Source organism: Myripristis murdjan, chromosome 8 (assembly GCF_902150065.1).
Source record: "Myripristis murdjan chromosome 8, fMyrMur1.1, whole genome shotgun sequence".
NCBI lineage: Eukaryota > Metazoa > Chordata > Actinopteri > Holocentriformes > Holocentridae > Myripristis > Myripristis murdjan.
In genome coordinates, this window is record NC_043987.1 from 26,560,818 (window position 1) to 26,586,986 (window position 26,169).

Consider the following 26,169-nt stretch of genomic DNA (forward strand, 5'->3'; position numbering starts at 1 on the left):
TAAGACCCGCAGGTTTACACATACATACCAGAGAAATGTCAATCAGATGCAAAATACAGAGGTTGAGTCCCTGCAAGGAATGTCAAAAAGGCAGCAGCACTCTCGGCTGCGTGCATGGGCCCTGCACACGCTGATCGATAGCTCACCTGAAAAGAATATGTGATTCTCCTCACTGACAAGCACTCAGAACCTGACAACAAAACAGACGTGAGTCAAGTCGATATGCCCCCATTTTGAAAATCTATTTAATATCACCCTGGCTTGATGCACCATCTTCAGCAGGCAGAGAGGGGCCTGAAGGGGACACCAAACTAACAGCTCAAATGCATTTAGGTTAATAAGGCAGACGAAGTGGACAGTGATTTGGATCTCTATTGACAAACCTCCGCCGGTTCAATCTGACATCTGACGCCTCCTAAATATAAAATGACAGGGTGTTTTCGCTGTTCTTTCATCGGGGATATCTAACCACGATGGTCAAGGCTGTGGAATTGATCACACCTCAATAATCCATAATCCCTCTTTTCTCATGCTTTCGGATTCCTTACACAAATAATTGACACCATCTAAGACAGCAGTTAGGAAACTCAATTACTGCTAAGATGTATGTTATTAATCTACTGATTGTGGACAATTTCTGTGTAAATTTCTGCCCCTTCAAAATAGAAAAGAAAGGAAAAACCCACACCAGGACATGGTTATGTATCACCAAACTGTAAACTGCAATGAATTCCAGGGGATATTTTGTAATAAACTGTTGTAATTTACCTTTTTTTTGTTGTACACTCTTTTCCCTCAACCTGCCTGGTGTACTTCTGCTCCACTTGAGCTGTTTCATGCAGCTGGTGGTTTTACGTGAGAGCGGTAGAAGTCAGAGCAAGAGCAGGTTTTTTTTCCAGTCATCAAAAATGAGAGTGATTTCTTGAGGCTACATTGCATTCAGGTCTATTGAGGCGACTGTCAGTGGAGAAACTGGTACCGACTGTATGTCTGCTCTACACAATGGATTTCTCCCTGAATGACTGTTGATTGTTAGTGTAAAATGGTGAATATTCTGTAGAGGGAAATCTTTGCTGGTTGATTCTGAGGCCTGACACCGAATCCTGACATTTACAATTGATGTTTTAGACAGCTGAGACACTGTGCTGCTATTAGACTCCACAGTCGCAACAATACAAGTATCTCAATGTGACATAACACCAAATCTATTTGGCAAGTTATCCTTCAGAAGAAGAAAAATGTACTAATAAACAACATAATTGGCTCAGGAATGCAAAGTCAATTATATCGGCCAATAGTAGGGCTGCAACAAATTACTTTGTCTGATGAATAATCTATTGTGTTTTTTTTTTAAATATTTGTCTAATTATTATGTCTATAAAAGGGTTAGAATAATGACAAATGCCCGGGTAAGCCCAAATTGCTTACTTAGTTTGATCAGCAGCCAAAGAAAAACAAAGTATTCATTCTATAATGATATGAAATGGAGAAAAGCAAGCAAACTACAGCGTTTGTGAAGCTATAACTAGTTTGGTATATTTGGCTTGATAAATTGCAAATGTGATTAATCATTTATCAAAATCCTAATCAGCTGATTTTCTCTCAATCAGCTAGGCTAATCAATTAATTGACTAATTGTTTCAGCTCTAACCCACTGCTGTTTTTGTTGTTGTTGTTGTTTTAAACTGAGTTGTTGGGTGGATTTTCACTTTTCCACCAAAATAAGTGATATTCTGACCGGCTGCCCTTGCCTGCTACCAATTTGACCAAATCATGACCACAGCCCTCCTCCTCCTCAACGGTTTTATCTTCTCCTTCCTCCCTAGAGTCTAATAATGGCCAGTTATACTTTCTGTTCCTCTGATTTTCAGCCCTCGCCGAGTGACACTGGTCACCAGCATGATAATGGGTTGTGACTGCAGGAAATGAGGGGTGACCCGCAGCTTGTAACCACCCTGTCAACAGGTTAGATAAGCGGGGTGGGACCTGGCTTTAACACCCCGACGCGTCCTCCCGGTGCTGGTTTGTTTGACCTCCTGTGACTCGGTCTGAAGCGGTCAGTTAAGATGCGGCGAGATGGCAAAGGACAATCCAGCCGGCCAAGCCGTGGTGGCACACAGAGATAACTTTCAAAACCCTCTCAATCCCCCAGCAATGTCTGAGCCTCATGAGACAGCAGGGTCTGTCTGGAAAAAAGAAAGAAGAGGAGGAGGACGGAGCTGCCAGACAGGGAGGTGGGAAACAAAAAATACAAGAGGAGAAAGAAAAGAAGGCAGGAAAATGAAGAGCAGACAAGACATAAAGGGAAGGAATGGCAGCACGAAAGATAGGTCGATGTACAACACGCTGATGAAAGAGAGAGAGAGAAACACAGAAAGAGAAGGGGAGCAGCAACCCAAACAATTGTCAAGAGAAAGAGTGGAATTTAAAAAAAAGAAAAAAAAAGAAAAAAAGAAAAACCCAACACACTAAAAGGGATGGAAGACAAATTAAGCAGAGGGCAGGGAGGGACACGAAAAGATGGGGGCCGAGCAAAAAAAGAAAAACATCTGACTCGATTCCTCTCTAAGCAGAGGGCAGAATTAAGGAGGAAGAAGAAAGGCCTTCTTTTCTTAAGTCTCACCGCTGCTGAAACCTGTACAGACTTAAAAAGGCCGATATGTAAAGAGGAACAAAACGCCAGGGGGTTACATCAAGCGCTTGACTACATTCAAAAAGAGCCACAGAGGAGGAATAACTGACACAATTAAGAGCATAACTGTCATCATGGCCAATCAACCCGGCTGTGCCCACACACAGGCGCTGAGCAATAGACCTATCGTGAAGAGGAATGATAGGATGTTAATTCCCTCTGGAGCTATAGCATTGACGACTAATACTGAATACCGGATACCTCGGCTTAAAGGCTACAGAAATATAATGCAACTGTAACATGAGACACATGGACAGAATCGCTCCATCATTACCCATTCCAGGCTAATTTGCACCCAGATGGAAAAGCCGAAATTTAAATACGATCCTGCTGACATGCAAACCGGGTGCAGGAAATGTGTAACCCACATGTGCATCAGAAGAATAATTATGTGCCAATCCAAAACCAATCGCGCATAGTCTCGCTTAATAAAATACAAAATTTAATGAGCTCTCAAGTTCCTCCACGCTGGCATTTCCCTCTTCCATCTTTTCTCAACTATCACTCACGCTACCTCCGTTTCTCCCCACACCCCGCCATCGCTTGTCCCACTCCCTCCGTCTCGCTCGCTCGATTTTTCATTCTAAATCCGCTTGCCGCCATCTTTTTTCTCGCTCCATCCAAAACAACAGCCATTCGAGAAAGAAGGCCATCAATCTTCTTCAGTGAGCCCAGAGCGCGGGAGAGCGCCAAGGCTAAGGCAGATTACTATCACTCCTCACAGCCACTCAACACTGGACAGCACAGCGACCAAGGGGGTAGACAGCAGGCCCGAAAAAATTTATGGAAATATCATCGAAATCTCAATATGACCGAGTGTGATAAAATTGCACAATAAATGAAGGTATTCTGGTGTTACAGAGACCTGCTGGCCGACAAATTGTGCTCCCCAGACATGAGAAAACATTTTTTTGTTTGGTACAGACGCCAGCAAAAATCACAGCATTATCAATTTTATTTTTTTTTTTAATGAAAATAAAAATCATGACGCAAACAAATTTGCATTCACACTAAAATCGTGAATCATCTCGCAGGAAAAAAAAAACAAAAAACGCAAAAACAACAAAATGACACAGCTGAGTATTGCATTATTTTTCACAGTATCATATTGATTAGCAAGCCCCTTGTATCAATTCTTCTGTATTCACTTCACTTTCAAGTGATGATGTCAGATACAAGCATTGTGTTCAATTAGGATGTGAATTTTCAGTTGAATTGTTTGATACCTGATATATCATATTGTATTATGTGTGTATTTTATGTCTATCCAGGTGTTCAGCGGTAAGTTGTATTTTAAACTAGGGCTGGGCAATACGGCCAAAATCTTGATTTTTCTCAAATGTTTCATGATTCAGGATTTTAAATCAATTTAATTTTTTCTTGTATTTCACTAAACAAACTAAAATGGCCAAAAGATAATTCAAATAAGAGTTGTCCTTCATAAAACAGGACTGTACCGACTAGTCTGTAATAACAGTCGCTCAAGAATAGTACGTGTAATATGCTCTGTGTATATGAGTGCATATTTTGTTTGTTTTACATAGCAATCAGCAAAAAAAAAAAAAATCACAATTTTCAGCTATTTTTTGCATAGTTTACATTTGCAGTCACTCCTGAAATATTCTAGTGCAGAGCTTCTCAAAGTCGAACAGCAGGTCAATGCGGACCCCGCCCGTACCTCATGCTGTGAACACAACACGTTATGAACTGTAACGTTTTTCATTTTGTGTGTGTGGTCGCTGCCGAGTTCACACATTAACGTTACAACGGAGAATCTGCTTTAGGGGTGGAGCAAAGCTTTTATTGCTCTTACAGTAACGCAACAAGTGTAGAGTAACATTATCTTCAATTCACCTGGTCCACTGTCTCTCCTCAACTCCTCTCTCTTTGTGTGTATGTGTGTGTGTGAGCGTGTGTGTGTGTGTTTGTGAGGAGGGGCTGGACCCCGCCCTCATTGAAACATGAAAAGCAGAGGAGAAGGGAGAAACCTTAAATGATAGTAACAATTAGGCAACCAGTATGTGACACACAGGGCTCTATCTTTCACACTGCCCTACCCGTTGTCACTACCCGCTACCCATGAATTACGCATTTAGCAGCTTCCTCTATCCCTAAACGGTATCTTGCGGCCACACTACCCGCTATACATTATGCTGACTCCTTTATTTGTGCCCGTGGGCGTGTTTATGCGCTTTCCCTACAGTTGCTATCTTGACCACACACGTTAGGGAAAGCGTATAGCGGGTCCTCAAAACCACCCGCTATCCTATTTGGGCTTTTACAAGAGCGCACCCAGGCGGCTTCAATGCGCGTCCACTTGGACACGTGGACGTGCACATGCGGCTCCACCTCCCGAATTAACTCGCCTAGAAAAAGCCACCTTGCTTTAGCCTCAGTTGAACCTCTGAGAAAATAGCAGAGATAGTACTAAATCGTGGGTTTCGGTTTGCAGATTTGGGATAGCACAGCCTGCTCTTAAAGGCAATGGCACCTAGCACACTGATTGGTTTAACTGGTGTAACGCCCAAACCACGCCTATGCATAATATAACGGGTAGCGCAGGTGTTTTACGGATAAAGGCAGGTGTGCAAGATAGCAACTTTTGCAGGGGAATGCCTCTTATGCAATGCTAAATCCCCAAATAATGGGTCTAGGGACTCTGACGCAAGATAGGGCCCACAATGCCCTCTCTCCCACCAGGCTCAAGTGTATTTTGACTGTCTTGATTGTCTTGGACTTGAATGTATGTTGCTTAAAAGTTATGAGCTGATAAAATGATTTTGTTATTTTGTTTTCTCCGATCATTCCAGACCTCTGACCTTGAATAACAATCACATCCAGACCTTTGAGTAATACGTTTAAAAAATGTCTGTTCTAGTGTGTAGAGTGATAAAAAATCATATTACGCCCCGTGCACTGTATCAGAATCAGAATCAAAAATATTTTATTAATCCCTGAGGGGAAACTGGGCCATGATCATCACGATGCACACACTGTATCGTGAGGTTATTTCCAATACACAACGCTGCTCACAACTGCAATATATGTCAAAATATTTTTAGGTTTACAATATTATTAACAAAGACATGGACACATGGAGAGTCAGGGAGTATTGACACTAAGTCAAAGAAACATCCTTATGTCCAAGTAGAACTGCTCGATGATGGCAAAAATCATAATCGTGATTATTTTAGTCAATATAGAGATCCTGATTATTAAACACAGTTAGTCAGTGGCTTTGGAAACATGATGCATTTAATGACGTTTAAAAAAAAAACCTTGTCTTTTAACAGTGAATTTCCTTGAACTTTGAATATAAACACGGCACAGCCTGTCTGACAGTGAACTGGGCTTTTAGGGAGGGGCGAAAGTGCACCGCTACAACGGAAAGGGGTGCGCTGGATTTCTACCACAATACGGAATGAGAGCCTCATTACAAAACGAAATGCAGCACAATAACTGTTTTATCTCGACGACCTCGTTTTCATAATCTTCAGAGTATAAAACCGTAATTGAAAAACGTAATTTGATTTATGGTCCTGCCCAACATCTTTAAAAAAAAAAAAAAAAAAAAAAAACATTTCCAGTCAGTGGAAACTGGTCAAGGAGAGGAGCACGTCCCGATTTTAAAAACTCTAATCCAAACTGGCAACTGTAAACCTGACCCTAGTTTTTCTTTTTCTTTTTTTTTCTTTTTGTTCAACTGAGAGTATTCAGGAAGGAAAACTTAAGCTTATAGAAAAGACACGAGCTCCGCTACAGGGGAGAGGATCAAACAGCAGTGGTGGGGTTTCTGCGACAGGAAAAAAAAAAAAGAGTTGTTTTGAATGGAGGACTGGCAGGTTTGGGTCTTATGTTGTGGAAACAGCAGAGGACAGGTGGAGGAGGGGGACAGAAAGAAAGCAACAGTGTATTGTGCTTGAGAGGCAAAGGAGGTGGGGAGCATTACGGAGCAGCTGATGTTTATTCACTTGTCAAAACACTACAAGCAAACAGTTGTTAGAGAGCAAGAGGGAGGGAGTGTGTGTGCGTGTGTGTGTGTGTGTACGTGAGCGAGTGTGCATTACAGGGAGTACTAGGTATAACCTAAATTTGTGGCTCTCTGATATTTGAAGGGACAGGGAAGGGTGCGAGTGTGTGTACGTGTGTGTGTGTGTGATGGAGCGTTGATACTAACAGAGGTGGGAAAGACAGAGCCATGACCTTGCAGCCGAGAGGGGTTTTTAACAAGCCGCCTCGCCGCCTCTGTGTTGCATTGGCAATAATCCACTCACACGCACAGACACACACACACACACACACACACACACACACTTCAACACCGGTGAATTCAAGGCCAGCCTCTTCCTGAGCGTAGCCCATGGGAGAAAGAGAGGGGCTAGATGGGAAGGTGTGAAGGTGGAAAGAGGAACAAAAAGGCCTCCAATTTTACATTTAAAAAAATAAAAATAAAAATCTGATGTCAAGTGTGGCACCGGCGCGGCTTCACCGTGGCGTTGTGATCTCTTTACGTGAACGCGATCATACAAAGCGGTGTGCAATAATCACGCTCAGTCCAAGGACATGACGAGACCGCCGAGTCAGCCCCGGTGGTTGCATTCAAAATTGAACATGATGAGGCTAATTGCTATGTAACATGCTTGCTAAGGAGAACCTACTGAGGAGGGTGGGGGTGCGGGTGGGGGGGGGGGGGGGGTGTAAGTTGTCAGGCATAATAAACTCCTTTCATTGTCTAAGCACCGTTGAGGAGGAAGGTTAAACTTAGAGCTGTCTGTAAAGCCGTCCCTCTGCGGCGCCCCTGATCTGACTGGGGATCGGTGTTGTGTGGCTGCTTCGGGGCCTCCGGGCCGCGCGGCGAGGAAGACGAGGCGGAGGCGGCGGCGGCGGCGGCGGCAGGAAGGCTCAGCCCGCCACTAAAGACTTTGACACTAACGTAATCACTGATAATTGATTCGGCTGGTGGGGAAGGTGTGACATTAAAGGATAAAAACGGCGGCAACCGTGTCGGCGCAGCGCCGGGGCTTAATGTGAGCTGATGGGGCCGACTCCACCTGTCACAAGGCGTCTGATCACACGGGGACGGGGAGACTCTTAAGACATACACACATATCATGAGATCAGTATCAAAACCGCGGACCCGCTCAGCACCCTCAAAGGGGCTTTGATCAGCGGCGGGACGAGGAAAGTGGCGGGGAACGTGGGCCAAGGATGAGGCCCTCACACAGACAGAGAGGCGGCGGGGGGGGGGGGGGGGGGGGGGGGGGGGGGGGGGGGGGGGGGGGGGGGGGGGGAGGGAGGCAGACGAAGAAGACAAGCGTCCTTCCCTGTCAGAGCGCGGCCCTGGGATATTAGATGATGGGACAGAAGCAGCAGGGCGTGCCGGCGGCCAGCCCCCGAGAGTCAAATAGCATCACAGCTTATTGAGCTCAAGTTAGGTGATAGCCCTGTCCTGCCCACAGTGACCACGGAGAAAATAAGCAGTGTCTCCCGCCTATAGCTACTGGTATACTTATATCTAAGTGAATTTAGGGTTTTCTATGAACGTACACTGAGATCCTCTAAGCTTGTATTCAGAGCTGCCATTTCTGGCTGATGTATTTTTCAAAAAGCAAAGACTGGGTGCTGTCGAGCATTAAGAGCGTCTTGGTGAACTGCTATGACTATAATTTATTGCTCCTGTGATGCAGAGCAGCGAGTCTCACTTGAGTCATGCTCAAAGTGATTGCACTTCCTCATTTCATTTTTTTTCCCCCCCTTTATTTTTTTTTATTAGCTCTATATAAAGCAATTTGGTTTCCTTTCCTTGTTTAACTTGCAGTAAAATAAATGTAAAACGCGAGAAATGCAATAAAATAAAGTAAATGTGGCCCGCACGGGGGGCCGCGAAGGTAAACTATTTGTAATAAGTTGCATATTTGCTTCACAAAACCGGCGATAATCAAATTGCAGTGTAATAGTCGGCTAATTATGCAGTCGCAAGTTGGCTAATGCTAGTCTAATTAGCTTAAAATAGAGTAAATTAGAGACTTTAGCCTCAACTGAGGTTAGTGTCCTCTCTTCACCCCCTGCTGCAGTAAACAGCTGACCTGCGGGAAACACCAATAGGAGGGTTTTCAGGGGTAATACACACGTTTTAACTAGTTTCACCTATATGCTTTGACATAACATGACATAACAAGGAGGACCACTTCTAGTCTCCAACACAGCTTTGCTATTAACATGTAATGGAGACGCATGAGGGAAGTCTAGTAGCGGTGACTGGGGTGTGTCTATCTGCTGAGTGAACTGATGAAGACGGAGGGCTCCCTGTAGCCTTACAGTCACACTACTGATAAATTGGCCAGCCTCTACCCATTCCCCGACCACAGGGAGGATGTGTGTGTGTGTGTGTGTGCATGAGAATCAGCGTGGACGCCTGCGAGACGGGAACCGACAATATTAAACAGCAGAGGAGCTGTTTTCACGAGCACAGCGAAAGGCTGCGAGCACCAAGGGGCAACGAAGGGCCTCAATTATATCACCAAAAAGAAACCAGAGAGAAGATCTTCCATCCCCTACAGCGCCAACCGGCTCACCTTCCCAAATGAAAGGCTTCCGAGCACAAACAGCACGAGGCAGACAGACAAAACACACATTTCTACCTTGTGCCGCAGACATAAACACACGTCACCTCATGTAGAGAATGGCTGGTGAGAGATCAAAGATTTTACAGATCGTTTAACAAAGCCATGGGAGCTCCGTTAGAGGTAGACTGCAGGGGTCGGATATCTTACAGAGGAGCAAGAGAGGAAAGAGAGTGGTACGGGGGGGAATAAGAAGGAGGAAGGGCAAAAAAAAAAAAAAAAGAGGGGAAAGGGGATGCAAAGAAAGCTGCAGACTGGAGACAGTGATGGGGGAGGCAGGGGGAAGATGAGGATGACAAGTGAGTGAGAAAATGCAAATGAGAGGCTGCCAAGCAAAAGAGGAAACAGAGGAAGGGAACATGAAGAGATTGACTATAGGAACTGTTGGAGGAAAAACTGAAGAGCAGAACAAAGCCGACAATGAAAGAAGTGTGGCGGCGGGGGGAGCACGAGACAAAATGGCAGCACATGAGACATGAGCACACATCGCGCCGCACAGATCAGTCTTTAACTGCTTAAAAAAAAAAAAAAAAAAAAAAAAACGGGCCGTGTGCTTTCTCGTATGTCCTTCAAAACACAGCGCTGGTGGCTCCAGACATCACAGCACAATCTGTTCCAAGAGAGAAAATGCCCAAGCCACACAACACAGAGAGATGAAGAGAGGTGGCGAGAAAGAGGGAGAGGTACAATGAAAGGACGGAGATGGAGAGCGTCCCCCCGGAGAGACGGCCCACGGCACGTCTTTGTCACCAACCAGGACCAGAGAGAAGAGTGGGAGGGGGGGTGGGCGGTGGACCGACAGGCAACTAGGAGCCCACTCTTCTCTGTCTTATGCTTCCTGGCTCCTCTCCACCAGCAGCTGGAGGCTAACCTTAAGCTCCGCCAGCAGCCACAAGAGAGAAGGGAGGGCTCGGGAAGGGGTCATCTACAATCGCCCACAAAAACAAAACCCCGCGACAGACTTCTGCATCATTAGCAGAGCAGCCTACCGACTCCCAGAGACTCCCCAAGTCTACCAACTGCACAACAGATCCCTTAGAAATGTGGCCACCAAAGTCCCCGTGCACACAAACATCCTCTGCTCCCTCAACACAATCACCACACAGCAATGTCAGCCTCCTCTTCATGAATATTCATCTGCCTCATTAACACTCAAGTGGGGAAACACAGCATATTGCATGAGACTCCCATTACTTGGAGAGAGACTGAGAGCAGAGGGAGGGAAAGGAAGAGGGGAGGCGGGTGGGTGGAGGGGGTAGACAGGACAGAGTTTGAGTGTAAAGGAAGCAAAGAGGGAGAGAGAGGCTGAGAAAAAGGTGAAGGCTGCTCTGCACCGCCAGCACAGTTTTACCGAATCTCAGGAGCAAGGGGAAAAGTTGCCCTATATTGTTCCTGCAGCCAATATCTTCCTGTCCCTTCCCCTCTGCAGCCGGACTGGGGCGGTATGAAAGCAGCGTCAGCAGCAGGGACAGCACGGACTGGGAATTACAGGCTATTCCACTTTCCAAATCCTCCGGCAGCAACAGGAAGCTTTAAAATAGCTGCAATTTCGCTGCTAGTCTCTGGCTGTTTAACAATAGCAGCTAAACTGCTGGGGAAGTGAGGGAATCCACCTCGACGCCGACTGCAGCCGTCCATACATTGAGCCAGGCCTCCATTCTTTCTCAATAACAAACACTCACACAGACACACAAAGCCACGTTGTCTCAAACACAGACACTAAAGTCTGTCAATCCACTCGCAGTCAGACTCTTTTCTCTGTGAGCCACTTGCCAACAGACACACACACACACACACACAAGCAGACAGACACAGCCACACATAGAGAGAGGATTATTTTCTCTTTATGTTGTAATGCCAGTGAATCTCTTAACAGGAACTGCCAACGGGGGAAATCTCCCATTCTGCAGCTGTGTCCTCAGAGAGACTCTGGAAGCTGTAGAAACAGCAGACTCTATTTCCCCGACTTCTCTCTGCGGCTTTGCTGATAGAAACAGTCAGCCACTTCGGGGAGGAGAAGATGAGACAAAGTCGGGCAACACCCAAAACTTTGCCCCACCCAAGTCCCCCGGGTGCTTAAAGGGCACGGAGTGGCTCGGACAATAAACACCCAGCCATAATTGGACCTGGTCCCTGGGAATCAATAGCGCTGCTTACATGAGGGGCCTCCGCCAAAGCCATTTCATATTCTACCTTCTACGGCCGATTTCTGACAAAAAAAAAAAAACTTCAATTTCAAAATGGTATGAACTATTGATTTCACAACCACGATTCTCTCTCTCTCTCTCTCTCTCCTTCCACCTCCGCCTCTCTCTCACTCTCTCTCTTTCTCTCTCTCTCTCTTTCACTCTCCTCTCTCCACTGTCCTTGACACACACAACTCCTCTCCAGTATTTGAAGGGATTTTTTTTGGAGGGGGTGCATTTCCTATTAACTTCTGTATTTTACATCATCCACTTGTCATTTCCAATTGCATGGCTTTGTCAGATTTGATTTGGGACAGGGTCATTTTAATTGTAAAGTGTTAACCAATGACAGCCGGATTGACCACCAACTATGAAACAGCAAAGACTTTAAATGCGGTTCAACAGTGTCACTAAAACACATCTGTCAAGTGCTCAAATACAACAAAGAAGCTATTTCGCTGGAGAACGTGGAACCAGCTACTCTGACTTTGAAATTCTGTATTATCAGCTCAGCTGGACACAATGTTATATGAAATAGGAAATAAGCAGAGTTTAAACTTACCAGAAAATTACCAGAATAAAAGTGGTATGTTTATTTAACACAGCTCTGACAGTTTTAGGCTAGTGATTTTATTTTTATGCATTACAATTACACTTAAATGTGTTATTCTTCACCCTGCTGCCCCCTTCCTGAAGCTAGACGCCTAAAAAATAAAACTAACTTGTCCAAACTCCTGGCTCCATGGCTTTATTTCCCTGACACCCGGTGTTTTCAGCATTTCCCCTGCCCATTTTCGTTGGACAACACATCTCTTAACCTTTGGCACTTAATTTGCACAACACCTTATCCCCATCTCCATCACTTTACCTAAAAATGATTTCTTCCTCAAATGCCAAATCAGACAATATTTCAGCCGCAGCAGAGCTGACTTTGGCTATCAAACCATCAGGACGGGTCACTGTTGTCCAGGCTTAAATGCCAGAAAATATCAGCAAAATTGGATCTGACTTTTGGGCCAGTGACACTTTTTCACCAACTGTGTTGTCATTCATTCACATGCAGATGGCTTCGCTGGGTCAGGAGTTGTGCTGAACAGCCCGGCAGAGAGCAGGGACCTGACCAGTTCAAACCGCAGGTCCAAGCTCAGCATGCATGCATGATTTAAATACATCTAAATGGCAGATGGCGAGAGAGAAAGCTGGCTTGTGTTTCAGCTCCAAGATGGAAGCAGTGATGAAGGAGAGGCAGAGGAGGAGGCTGGGTATTAGAGTGAGGAATGGCCTGGCTTGTCTTTAAGATTACTTTTCCTCTTAAAACATCCACTTCATCTGTGTCACTCCTGCTCCCAACTTGTTATTGGAAAATAGCTCCGTGCGAGAACGGTGGAAGACCATTCGATGCCGACACTGTCTGCATCAGTCACACGCTGACACACACATACACACAGAAAATACATTTCATCCTCCATATCCGAAACAGCCAATAGCACTGGCAGGCATTTGCGACCCCAATCCATATTTCAATTTCCCTCCTCTCATGCAAACTAATTCAATACTTGTTGTCTTCCCTCACAAGCGATCAGCAATGTGAGAAATGAGCTTCTTCTCATGCTGCATCCATAAAAGGCCCAGTCTGAGATGTCTTTGAATGGGCCGCTGCCTGTATTAATTATGACTAACTAGGCCTACATACACAAGATTCTTGGAAGATTTTGTGATGGAAAATAATCTCTTCACAACATTCGCACCACACTGTGATGCAAAATTTTCTCCAATGATTTGCACTAACAATGCAATTAGCCTACATTAGCTATGTTTTAAAACGCATATTTTGCCACTTTTAAGAAGAGTGGATTTACTCATGTTTTCAATCCAGTGCAAAAAGCATTAATCTAATAGTGGGACTTAAATGGAATGAAAAGTGGAATTATTATGTACTCAAATTCAAGACTGGGCCTTGAATATGTAAATTCACCTAAATAAAAGGCCTACAGCCATTTTTTTTTCCTCCAATGAGCTTTAACAGTTGAGTCTACATTTGTGAACTCGTTAAAGACTCTCTGAAAGCCAGAAAAAAACAAAGCCAAGGCTAAAGTCTGTGATGCCATCAAGCAGCACTTTTTTGAGTTGCTCCAGTGAAGATGCCAGGGGGTGCCAGGGGACTAACTGGCGCTGTGACCAGAATTATTTTCTTGGAGTTCATGTATTTCTTGGAGGCTGTATTTTCCCCAATCAAGCTCGTTTGTGTGTAACAACTCAGTTAAGCTCTATTCATTTAGAGAACATCCAGTGGCTTTTCAATCAATTAATGATTTCCATTCATTCCTGTCCTCACTGTTTCCATAACAGGGCACCATCAGCTAGCGTTTTGAACTGTGACACCACAAACATGGCTTGCATATCTTGAAATTATCCCTAACATCAACAAAGCGATCCCTAAAAGGACACAGCCGAGTGACTATGCGAGTGCACAGGCATGTAAACAAAATGACACCGCTGGCTTGGTGCAGCACGGTCGAAATGAAATCACGGCGCGGTGCATTATTAAAGGATCATTTCTTCTGCTCATTTAATCTTCATCATATGACACATTCACTCTTATGAACATCAGAAATGGTGCTCCTCCCTGTTCTGCTCATGCCACTATGGTGTCCAGTACACTCACTGTAAAGGATGTATGCATAGAAGTATTCAGTTTACACACACACACATACACACACACATGCACTTGATGTTGTTGAAACAGAAAAAGGTTACAGGCAAAGAGGCACCGTCTCCTCAAACACAGGAGCTTGGCTGCACTTTCCCTTATAACTCTGCGTCCGTGTGGAGTGAGAAGCAAGCAGGTAATAGCGACAAATTTAGGGGCTTAAACGGCGACAGCTTTACGATGCCTGAGCGGCCTCTATGACTCCACTCCTGTCAGATTCTATTAGCTTGGCCTCCACCTTGTGTTTCGATTGGCTGTTAGCCTATTCCCAGCAGTTACAGAAGCACCTCCCGTAAATAAAGCAAATGGCTCCGTCCTGTAGTGTATGAAGAGGGGGGCTCAGGGCAGTTGGGCACTTGCGTATAAAGAACATCTCACAGAGCGGCTGAACACTTTAATATACCGCTCCGAGGTGAGCAGAGTGAGTCGACAAGAGGGAAAACTCGACGCACATCAGCATCAGAATTTAAATTCTTTAAGAAGAATGCAAGCGCCCAGACGAGGCGAGCACTTTAAATCAAGACAAGTGGTCTCGTCCCACTCCACAAACACTCCTATAAACAAAAGAAATGGTGTCTCTATCCGCCAGCTGCCAGGTGGAAGTCTAAGGACTGGCCACCTGTCTAATGATGGTTTTCAATGTGCACAGCTCAGCAATACGCAACACAGTCCATCTGTCTTGCTCGCTCCAAAGTAATCTTGTTAACAACATGAGCATAATATGTAATGTTTGGAGTGCAGCCCCGCGCTGCGACTCAGTGAAATTTGGCAGGGGGATGGTGCGTGCGTAAATGTTGTTTTTTGACCATGTTTTCTCTCAAGTCTATTGTTGCAAATGTGATCGTTAGGCCAAATAGTCTGTCTCAACAATGGGGATGCTTTCCAAATGAAACCTGGATTAAAGTAGTATTGGCAAATCATCTCTAGTGTTAAATTTAACTTGCACAAACAACTGATGGGTGTGGTTTACCACATCCAGATAATTCAGAAAGTGCTGGATCATAAGTCAATCATAAAAAAAATTAAGAAAAAAAAAAAAACAGACTTTCAATACAATTATTATTTAAATTGTATTACAGCCCCTATTATACTGTTCTTTGTGGCACAGCCAGCCATTTAGCATTCTGAAGAACTAAAACAAACCACAAAGTATTTTAAACTCTTAATTGACCGAAGCCTGAAGGTTAAAGGAGCAGGCTTGTGACTGCAAACGCACCCGAGTGAATCCAATGAAACTGCCCAGTGGCCGGCAGCAGAAACACGAGGGTGCACCGGACATAAACTTGTTTAATTGTATGAATGTGACACAGGCTGGAGCTGGAAAATAAAAGCATGACATGCATGCTCAGCAAACCCTCTATGCATAAATTAGTTAAAACCGCTGGCTCACTCAGTTAATTAAATAGATCCTACAGACAAGAAAATGTTACACACAAACCGAGCCACTTTTTTTTTTTCCTGTGGTTTAATAATTCAGGCTGGATTCACCCACTTAAAATGCATCTCTGTCAGTAAATTTCAAAGCATTTTAATGGCTTTACAGCTGAGTGTGAAACCATCTTGCAGAGAGTAGGACCTCATTCTGCAATGCAGCAGCCCCAGGACTCATCACACTGTGTTTGGCTTAGTTTGTGGCAAAGTGCAACCTGCAGGGCTGTCCTGCACTGCGCATGAAGATGCACAAGCTGGGGAGACGACGGTCACTATTTGGCAGGATGCTGAGGCTGAGCCACGGGATACAGCACACCAAGGGGGATAGCGATAGCGAGATCATTATCTTGCAAGTCCCTGGTAAAAATGTACAAATAAATAATTTTTTCTCCGTGACATCCACAACAACCCAGCCGACGTCAGTGCGAAAACAGAAGCATGACAAAAAGCGGAAGAAAAGCCGACCCCGCCGGCTCGCTGGTGCCTCCGCAGCCTCCACAAACAAATCTGAGGCGTTTTTCACCAGCTGGCCAGCTAACGTTAGCGAGCTAGCGGCTAATATTTAAGCTTTATAAAAGTGCTTCTCGACTGAAGTCCGAGCCAAACTTCAAACGTACGTTATTTCGGGAAAGGGGGTACATAATACGAGCGATAAATTCGGGATGAGTTGGTTTTCTTTGCCTTAAAACTCACCTTTCTTTCGTTGTTCCACGAAAAGGATCAAGGATTTTTGACAGGAGCTGTCACTCTACTTCCGGGTTAGGGCCGTGACGTCAGCAGACACGCCCAATGAGCGGCTCGCCATGCTGGGATTGTTTTGGTTCTGGACTCGGGTTGACTTGGGCCATGTGGACACTTCGTTAAACAATTAGGCTGCTGCTTATATTAAAAATCTTACATTAAACCGCCACATATTAAACTAAAGTCATTTTATGTTTCCCAAACTGGGGCATAGGGAGGATTAGTTGAATTACACCTTTATTTCACTGTGTAGAAACACAGAGAGGACTGTTTTATTCATAGGTTTCACTGCAACAGCACTTGAATAAAAAACATTTGCACACCACTGGTTTATATTACATCTTAATCTCGAATATTAAACTTTAATGATCTCTACATGAGGCGTTAATTTGGGTCTGGGAAGGTGTAATATCTACATCAGATGTTAATTTGAACAGTGTGGCTGTCTTAATACCTCAGCCAAATTGAGTTCTCTTTTTTCCCTGAATAAAAAAAAGAAAGAAAGAAAGAAAATCCAGGGAGTATTCGGGATCAGTGTTTCTGAATGTATTTGTATTTGGTGACTTATTTCTTACAATTTAGCTCACTAGACATTTTTTTTTTTTTTTCAGTCTTCAGTAATGGATTCACTTTGTGCCCAGAAAAGTGGAGCTGTCTTAGCACCTCAGCCAAATTGAGTTTTCTTGGCCAAATAAAAAGAAAAAAATCCTCATGACCAGTGTCCCTCAGTATATTTGTATTTGGTGACTTATTTCTTATAATTCATATTTACCTATTCAGTCCTCTGCAATTGCTTCATTTTGCCCCTAGAAATTTGATCACTCTAAGCAGGTTTGGACATTTTGATGGCAAAACATATTAAATGCAGGAATTTTGCCACTTTTAGCAAATGGATGCCCCCTGGAATCTGGGTCATCACAGCAGCAGAGACTGAGATATAGATGAGAACAAGACAAACAGGCAGCACTGAAGATAATACAACAAGCAATTAAGAATGTACCCAAATAATACAACAAATAAATAAGCGTTCGGTGTTTTCGTTGACAGATTTACCGCTTTATATGATCTGATGTGATGTGATATAATGTGATTATGGTGCTGATGTTGGCACTTAAATTGGTGGGATAAAGGATGTCGTACAGGCTTGCTTATTTTGCTCATGTGAGTAGGCAGTGCTCTAGATATTAACTTACTGTATGTGGGTTAGCTGCCCATATAGGGTATCTTGGCAATTTCACAATGTTTCCCAAGAAATTGTAACATGATTTTCTCTTTTGAAGCTTTAAATCACGTTCATCCAAAAACCTCAACAAAAGCTCTTGGGATATACTGTGAATTTTCTGTGATGTGCATCCAAAACGTTGTCTGGTGGGATATTTAGTTAAAGGCTAAACAAATTAGAAAAAAATAAACAAAAAAAAATGAAAACGGGAACCTGGCAAATGAAAAGAGAGAAGAGAAAAGTTATGTTGTTATGTTGTTATGGCACCTTCATTGTTTGTCTTTTCAGAAATATTTGATCTCCTGCGAGACTCGGCGCAGCAGGGCCGGTATCCGTGCCGTCTTTTCACAGGTATGGAATTTACTCACCTTCTGTGCGAAACAGCCCCTGCTCCCACAGTTTCAAATATTATAGGTTTGTCCTGACGCATTTGCACAAAATAATGCAAACTTTTCTGTGCTTGGTGTATTTTAATGTACATACCCAACATGATTCATAATGTGGAATTTTCCCAGCTAGTGGGATGTTTCAGTACATGAAATTGTATTACCGTGTGACAATCCCAGCTTACTCCACAGGTCTGGCACCATGTTCAGCAGTGGCTCAGCTCTGGAGTTTAATGCAATTATAAATAAATAAGCATGTGGTCGGGAAGAAGACAGAGCCCTATGGGGACAAGCTGAGAGAAAATAGAGGAAGTTTAATTAAAGCTGCAAAACTGCACTCCCACACACAGAGACACACACAGTAATATAAGCAAACCAATACATGCGGGGCGAAATTCTATGCGTGTGTGTGTGTGTTTGTGCATGCACACTTGCCATTGCGCGTGCTTGTGTGCGTGCATGTGTCTACACATGTCAATACGTGGAGGGGAGTATGCATGCGGTATGTGCACACACACACGCTGGTCTGGACGTGTGCATTTGTACGTGTTTGCTGGCAAGCCAATACATGAGCGGGAAAATTTTGGGGTGTGTGTGTGTGTGTGTGTGTGTGCTCTGATATGACTGTGGATGTGTAGACTAATCCGATATCACATTCTCCTTCAGATAATATTCGCTATATTTCATCATCACAGTTTTTGGGTGAGCGTTTGCTACCTGAAGATTGTGGTTTGTCTCTCCTACTGTTTCTCCTCTGCTGAACCAACTCTCACATGCTACACAGGTTGACAGCACAATGGTTTTGGTGTGTGTAGCAATGTTTTTGTTAGATTATTTTCTGCGAAATGATTGAACTGCCAGTCTCCTTGTAATTACCTAAGGGGTGCAGGCAAAGGCACAGGCAGTAAAAGGCTGATGAGGGAGTATTGAATTTGCACTTCAATTAGAGTGCTTATAAAGTGTGGATTACACACAGGACTCCAGGGCCACAGCTCTCACTCAATTACCACAGTGCACTATGGGAAGAGGGACAGCAGGCGGGAGGGGTGGACGGCGACAACGTCAGGATAAGGAACAAGGTGGAGGAAGCGGAGAGGAGGAGAGAAACGAAAGGGATGTTGAATGTAGTTGGGGAAGAAATTATCAGGAGCCAATTAATACAGTGGAGGGCATTCACTGCAGGATGTTAGAGTATGCTGAGGGGCAAAGATAGCATGAGCCAATTCTTTAATCAGGACAGGTCTGTGCAAGGACGAGGGGAGAGTAACGCTCCTCTGTACAATTAAGAAAGAAATTCACTGAGGAGAAGCATGCGTGACTCAGGTCTCTTCACTTTCAGGCCTTGGATTCGACTAACAAAGTTGGTAGTGCGCCATATGCAGTGACTTGAGTTATTAAACTTCCCGGAGCCGCGCAGAACCCACCAATGTGGCACTTAACCCGCGAATATGCCCGCGTATGTATATTCATTTCCATTTTCGTGTTGCTTATATAAGTCTCCTTCAAGTTAAAGAGGGTATACAGAGAAATCGGTTCAAAAAGAGGCAGAAAAAACAACCTCAACAATGTGTCTGAGTCCCTGAGTAAATTCTCCAATGGATTATTGAGCCAATGAGTGAAAATCACCGGCCATTTAGAGTGGATTTGTCTGCTAGGCAGCGATAAACGACAGCTTGCCTTTCTACGGCTTAGCTCCTCAATTCTGAAAAGGAGATGCTTGAAGGACATGCTTTTAGAGTAAACAGGGCAGTGGCTGCTAGGAAAAAGGAAAATAATTTGATTGCTTGGCTGTACTTAAAAAGACAATGCGAGATAATGTGAATGTGAATAATTAATTGTTACAGGCACTTAAGAGGGGTTCTTGGTGCTTAATTACTGATTGTGATGTTTGCACAAGGCACACTGAGATTAGGAGATTTCAAAGGGAAAACGTGAGGAGTAGAAACACAGACTTAAAAAGTAAAAGGGCTTCTATTGTCTTTGGCCAAACTCTGAAATCGCTACCGCAGCTGAATAAAGCATGACGGCTCCATAAGACACATATGGAGGTCAGCTAAATACAATATGACAGGGTGTGATACATATGGAGCTTAGATAAAAACAAGAGTCATGTTAATTGGATATGTGGATAAAGAAATAAAATAAAAACCCACAAGTAGAGAGTGAGAATGATTTTATATCTGCATGTACCTGTAATCTTTCAGACTCCACCACTTTTTATGTCTGTTTAGATCATCTCTCTCTCTCTCTCTCTCTCTCTCTCTCTCTCTCTCTCTCTCTCTCTCTCTCTCTCATTCCTACAGTCAACATAGAATGTGCAGGCTTCCCACAGGCCCTAAAGGAATCTCTCACACTGCACTCACATAATCACTTCAGACCCGGCTGTTTAGGCCGACATCTCCGCTGGGACTTACCAGCAGCTCGCTGCGGGCCAAATCAGACCGCTGAGTGAAAAAAAAAAAAAAAAAAAAAAAAAATCAACTGCAACAGTGAAACAACAAAGAACTGCAAGTCAGACAGTGGAGTGTGGCCAGTCTGAGAACATCAAGGACTTTGTCTTTTGGTGGCTGAATGTCACACTCTCCTCCCTCGGTAATGGGATGATTTGGTGCCCTCCTGTATGAAAATGATAGACTTTAAGAGGCGCACAATATGCACCCACACACTGTATACGAATGCATGCCTTTGTGTGTGTGTGTGTGTGTGTGTGTGAGAGAGAGAGAGAGAGAGAGAGAGTCAGGTCAAGCTCAAATCCCTCCCTGCCATAACTGCAGTTCAAATTACATCATCTTCTCCTAAGACCAAACAGGATCTGGAGCTCCATCCACTCATATTAAAGAAGTGGGGTTTAATGACATGTTTAATGACTCCTTACATTGGCAAATGAACCTTTTTTTTTTTTTTTTTTTTTTTTTTAATCTCCTGCGCCGTTTGAAAGGAACCTTTTTTCCTCCAATTAGAGGCATCCTTTGGAAGACAGCCTCCCTGTTCTTAACGAGGATCATTTTTTAAAGATAGAGACAGTAGTGCTGTTGATGCTTGGTCCCTCTTTAATGTCAGGCTTGAGCAGGCTGGAAATACATTAAACTATCAAGGTGAGAAAATATTTTCAACATTGGCAGAGACTGAGGCCTCTCGGGAGTTGATAGCATATGAAAAAGAGAGTCTAATATATCTTCTGGATCAGGCTCAAGATCTCTGGATGTGTTCAATGTCAGGTAGCAAGATGCCGGGCTGGTAACTTCACTTTCCATTACTTTGAACATATTTCTCCTTCACTTTGCGCTGCGTTCAGTTCATTTGTATGGCAACAAAGGGGCAACAACATTCACATAGCATTCACAACAGCAAGGGTTAAAGCTAATTTTGTGTCAACATGTGCTGCGTCGAAAAGTTACATAAGATGTGTGTTGTAGGAAGTAGGAAGCTGGCACATCCTTGCTAAGAGCGTAGTTAGCCTCAACGGAACAAGTTATTAACAACATAATTAACAACCACAGTAGGAATAAAAGTGCAAGACACATATTTGAAGTGAAAGATGCTTGGACGACCGGGGAGACTGCGGTGCGAGGCTGAGTTATGAAGCACAGCGTGACTGCCTTAAAAAAACAAATTCCCCTCCAAGACACATTTCTTTGCTTAGGAAGCATGTATTCAATAATAAACACGGCCATTATAAATAGTTACAGCGTATCTGAGCCTAAACTGTGGCAGATTTATCTAATGAGGATAAAACTATGTTAATTATGTGTGTATATTACAAAATCACTTGATGTCATTCTTATGAAATTAGTGAAACAAACAATATCCAGGAATTCATGGAAATAAAATTCCATCTGTAGAAAAGGGGACATGTTAAAATTATAATACATTATGTTGTGCATATTGATTGTAATAACAGCCGAATGCCATTTCCAAGTACATACGAGGACAACAAATACAAAACATTTTTGTGCAGTTAAGATTGGTTGAAATGGCAATAGGTGTGCAGCATTGTTCAGGCATACGCATCACAAAACGAAAATTAATCACTGTGCCACGGCAAAAGTAATATTGACTGTGCGCGGGTGCAAAACAAAGTGCTGCAGAAATCAAACTTTTAACAGGCCTACGTGTTTTCCAAGTCGTTCAAAGCACAGAGTGGCTAATTTCCACTCTTTCAATAAAGGAGTTGCCAAAGCAGAAGAGCGACAATCGAATGTTTTTTGTGCCGCTGACTTCTTCGCAAACCTGTTACGCCACAATTTGTTCCACAACAGACCTTGCATTTGTCCACAGTTAATTCAAGCAGGTCATTACAGCCCCTGGAGAAGTCACCTGTTTCATAAAATTTACTTGTTTCTGCTCCCTGGACAGCAAGCCGAGCACAGTGGAGTTATACAACAGCAGGCCTATCTGTTGTCCTGGCACAGTGAGGGCATAATGACCTCATGCCACCGGTCAAAACATTTCTCTCTCCTCCACCCCCAAATAAGGCTGCCTCTGGTCATTAGGGAGCCAGCGTTTTAAAAACACAGAAAAACAACTACTGCTGTGGCTATTAAAGATGCCATCGACTTTTTAATTAAGTCTCATTAAGGGCCTATCAGTGTGAGGGAGGTAATGTAAGACAGCGTAAAGCCAATACTATCCTATTTCTGTGTTCTGTGAGCCTTTAACAGATCTGTTCTCATTTCACGGTATTAGAGAGGGTCTGCGACTGAAACACTTACCACCACGGCAGTCTGGGGCCTAATTCCTCATCATGTTCCTTAATCCAATTCCACCATTTTATATTACCTTTTTCTTTTCACCTCAGCTATCAGTCATTCACTCTGATTTGTTTTACAACATGGCGCAGGCGGCAAGTCATGTCCTATTCCAAAAATGTGCATGTGCGTGTCTGTGTGTGTGTTCATGTGCCATATATGTGATGTGATGTGTGTGTGTGTAAGAGTTAGATGAATGTGAGGGGGAAAAAAAGAGATCAGGTCAAAAATGCATGACCTGGATTGACTATCTTCAGGCACGGACTCCCCTGCCACAGAATAGACTTTGAATCCCTCCTTTGATTCCCTCTGTAGAGGAATTATCCAGAGGGGAGGCGATATTGGAGAACCTTCACACACCTCACACATGGGGCAGGTCGCCGTGACCTCAAATCTCTGCACATGCAGCTTTGCAAAGCATCAGGGCTACCACGGTGCAATAACAGGGCCGACCTCCTTATGCCTGCTTGGCGCAAGGTGCTGTACATAATGCTGCATTCCAGGGATGTTGGAAAGTAGGAATTTCCAACTTCCTGCCAGAAAAACTCAGATAGAGCAGCCATTAAAGTTTGAACTCCAAGTCCAAAACTCAGGCAAGAGTTCTCAATCATGACTTTTCCTTTGGGTTACATGAATTTAGACAGGCTAACTAGGAAAAGTCACATGAAATGGCAAACATAGGATTCCAGGGTCATGGATTTCCACGGCAATCAAACCACTGGCAAAAGTAGAGCATTAAAAAAAAAAAAAAAAAAAAAAATGAAACATAAATCTAGCATCTACCTTAAAACAAGCTAGCTAATTTGGGAATCACTGATTTGGACTCACTGCACAGTCTTATGGGATATCCTGTGAAGTAGAAGAACCACTTGATGTTTTCTTAACATTTTGCCAAACCTGACTGGAATGTATCCTGTGCCTTCTAGATAGAGAGATAGAGAGATAGATAGATATACAGATAGATGTACTTCATTGATCCCAAATTGGGGAATTCCAAGAGTAAGTCCTAAAAATACTACCTAATTAGGCGGTATTATTATAAATCCCACTGCAGCTCTGGGCAAGATACACCCACAAGTGTGATGGGACAGTCCTAACCCTGTTTTTCATTTTTTCGAAAGCCAATTTCCACTTTTCTGTGTGTGTGTGCCGCTTTCATCCAAAACTCGAACCCAGCTGTGACCCTAACCTTAACCATGTGGGCGTATCTTGCCCAGAACTGTGGTGGGACTAATAATGCAACTAGGAAGTGACCTTGCAAATGAGTCACATCCAGTTTTTCACATTAGGCAAATGAACTGTTGAGGGCGTCCACGTTTTCCACCAAGCCGGATCACTGGAGGGCACGAAGGGAGCTCCAATCTACCAAATCAAATGGCACTTTCCAACTTCCAGTTCTGAATGGAGGGCCGATCAGGCCTGCTTCTGACCTTCATGCTCATGCAGCGTTGGCATTGTCTCAAATACACACCGCTGACTGGGAAAATTGTTCGCGTCAGCCGCCTAGTTGGTAATTACATGTAGGAAGTGGGTTTATTTGTAGGAGCCAGAATTTCCCACTCGGAGCCACAAATTGCGACGTGTCAAAACAGGCGGCAAAACTTAACAGGAAATCCATCACGGCTCGGTTTTCCGTTGCGTCTCAAGACCTTTCGGAAGAATAGCGGCTCAGCACCTCATCATAACAAGGAGCACCACAGTAGCTGTAGCGATAAAAATGTCATCCTCCACTTCTTCCCGCATGATGTGAATGTTGTATCCCCCTCGAATGCTGCCCCTTCATTTGCACACTGCGCTTTCTGTCTCTCATTACAACAAAGCCAAACACCAGTAACTGTGTATCATGAAAGAGTGCTTTTACACTGAAAGGACAGAAGTGGGTGAGATATTGTTCAACAGTATTTATGAGCATAAGCTTTGCTGAGGTAAAAGCTAAACCTTGGTCTTGACCTTTGACCTCCGAAACTCATTAAAAGTAGCTACCGCTGTTTCTCTTTATAGGTCAGCTTATGTAAATACACTTGGTCTTACAGAGTCTTAACAAACACGCGCTCATAAGATATTTAAACGTTTAAAAAGCATGAAAAGTAAGTCAAGCTTGTATTTTGCTCTCATACATTTGGAGGGAGACTAAGGATTTTCTATTCTTCCCTGAAAACATTGTGCTGCTCTACTAATCAAAGACCTTGAGTCAGGTCCAGGACATTATCTTCAACCAATTGCGTAAAGGCAGCAGAAAGAAGGTAATGGGGTTAGCCACATAAATCAGTGCACAAGAAACTCTATTATTGGTAAAGTAATGGGGACCGACGTTGTTTGTAAGCTTCAGCTGTTTGCTTAATTGCAGATCTATGAACAACATTGGCTCTCATTTACATATGTAAATTCTAAACAGGCCAACAGAGCTGTTCTTGGCAATGGTTCTATTTGCCTGCAGGAGGGAAAAAGGGGGTTATGTGGAAAGAGAAAGAGAGAAAGAGATAAACAAACAGATGGAAAACTAAAATAGAAAAAAAAAAAAAAAAAAAAAAAAAAACAGAGATCGAAGAGATGGAGGGGATCGTTTAAGAAGGCGACGCGCGGGAACAAGCCAAGGCAGAGCTCTGAAGTGAAGGGGACCGTCTTCAGGAGGTGGTGGATGAGGAGGAGAGCTTTGTCGACACACACTCGGTCAAAGTGGGACAGTTTCACCTTGACGCGCACACACACACACACACACACACACACACACACACACACACACACACACACGGCGGATACGGCAGCAGTCAGGCCTGGTAAATAAAAAGGACATGCCCTTCTTGTTGTTTCCTGCAGGTTATACCAGAGAGCGCCCCTACAGGTGTCTGACAGATACAAGAGTCCTTAGGGCAACTTCCCCGCTAAGTTCAAGGACTCGCAGACTCACACTGACGAGCTCAGATGTGCACAGATGTTGCCGTGCCCGAGATTATGATCTGCTAGCATTAGTGGCGCTGTGTGTTACTAATTCATATAGACAGCTGGGGACAGTCGGAGCAGGTCCCCAGGGTCTTACCTGCTTCCAAACAGCATGCCATCCACCAATATAGAGAGGGTGTGTGTGTGTGTGTGTGTGTGTGTGTGTGTGGGTGGGTGTGTTTGAAGGAGGCAGGTGGGGTAAGGCGCTGAGAAATAAGGCACCTCCCGTCCTCTGTAAGCGAGAGCGCAGAGGTTTCGCGGCTCAGTGAGACATCCGTAAACAGACTCGGCGAAAGAGGGACCAAAGATTTCATCGGTTTATTTTTGGAAGAGTCAAACTTCATTAAACTCTTCATGAAACATATAAATAAGCTCCATCTCTCACTCATGTAGCAGAACCAGTCGCTCTTTCAAACATCCGATGACAAGTAGGCCGTTCCTGGGGAAAGTATCTGCCACACAGGAAGTGCTGTGTTTGTTTGTTTGTTTG

At 43.9% G+C, this 26,169-nt stretch overlaps 1 protein-coding gene across 1 annotated transcript in view; it reads right to left on the minus strand.

Annotated features, from left to right (window-relative positions):
- spop (speckle type BTB/POZ protein) overlaps positions 1 to 16,463 on the minus strand; it is a 93,740-nt gene extending 77,277 nt beyond the window's left edge. Inside the window, exon 1 of the mRNA XM_030058518.1 lies at positions 16,336 to 16,463. The gene's annotated coding sequence lies outside the window, so the exon portion shown is untranslated. The remainder of the gene's footprint in view (positions 1 to 16,335) is intronic.
- Between the last annotated feature and the right edge of the window lie 9,706 nt (positions 16,464 to 26,169).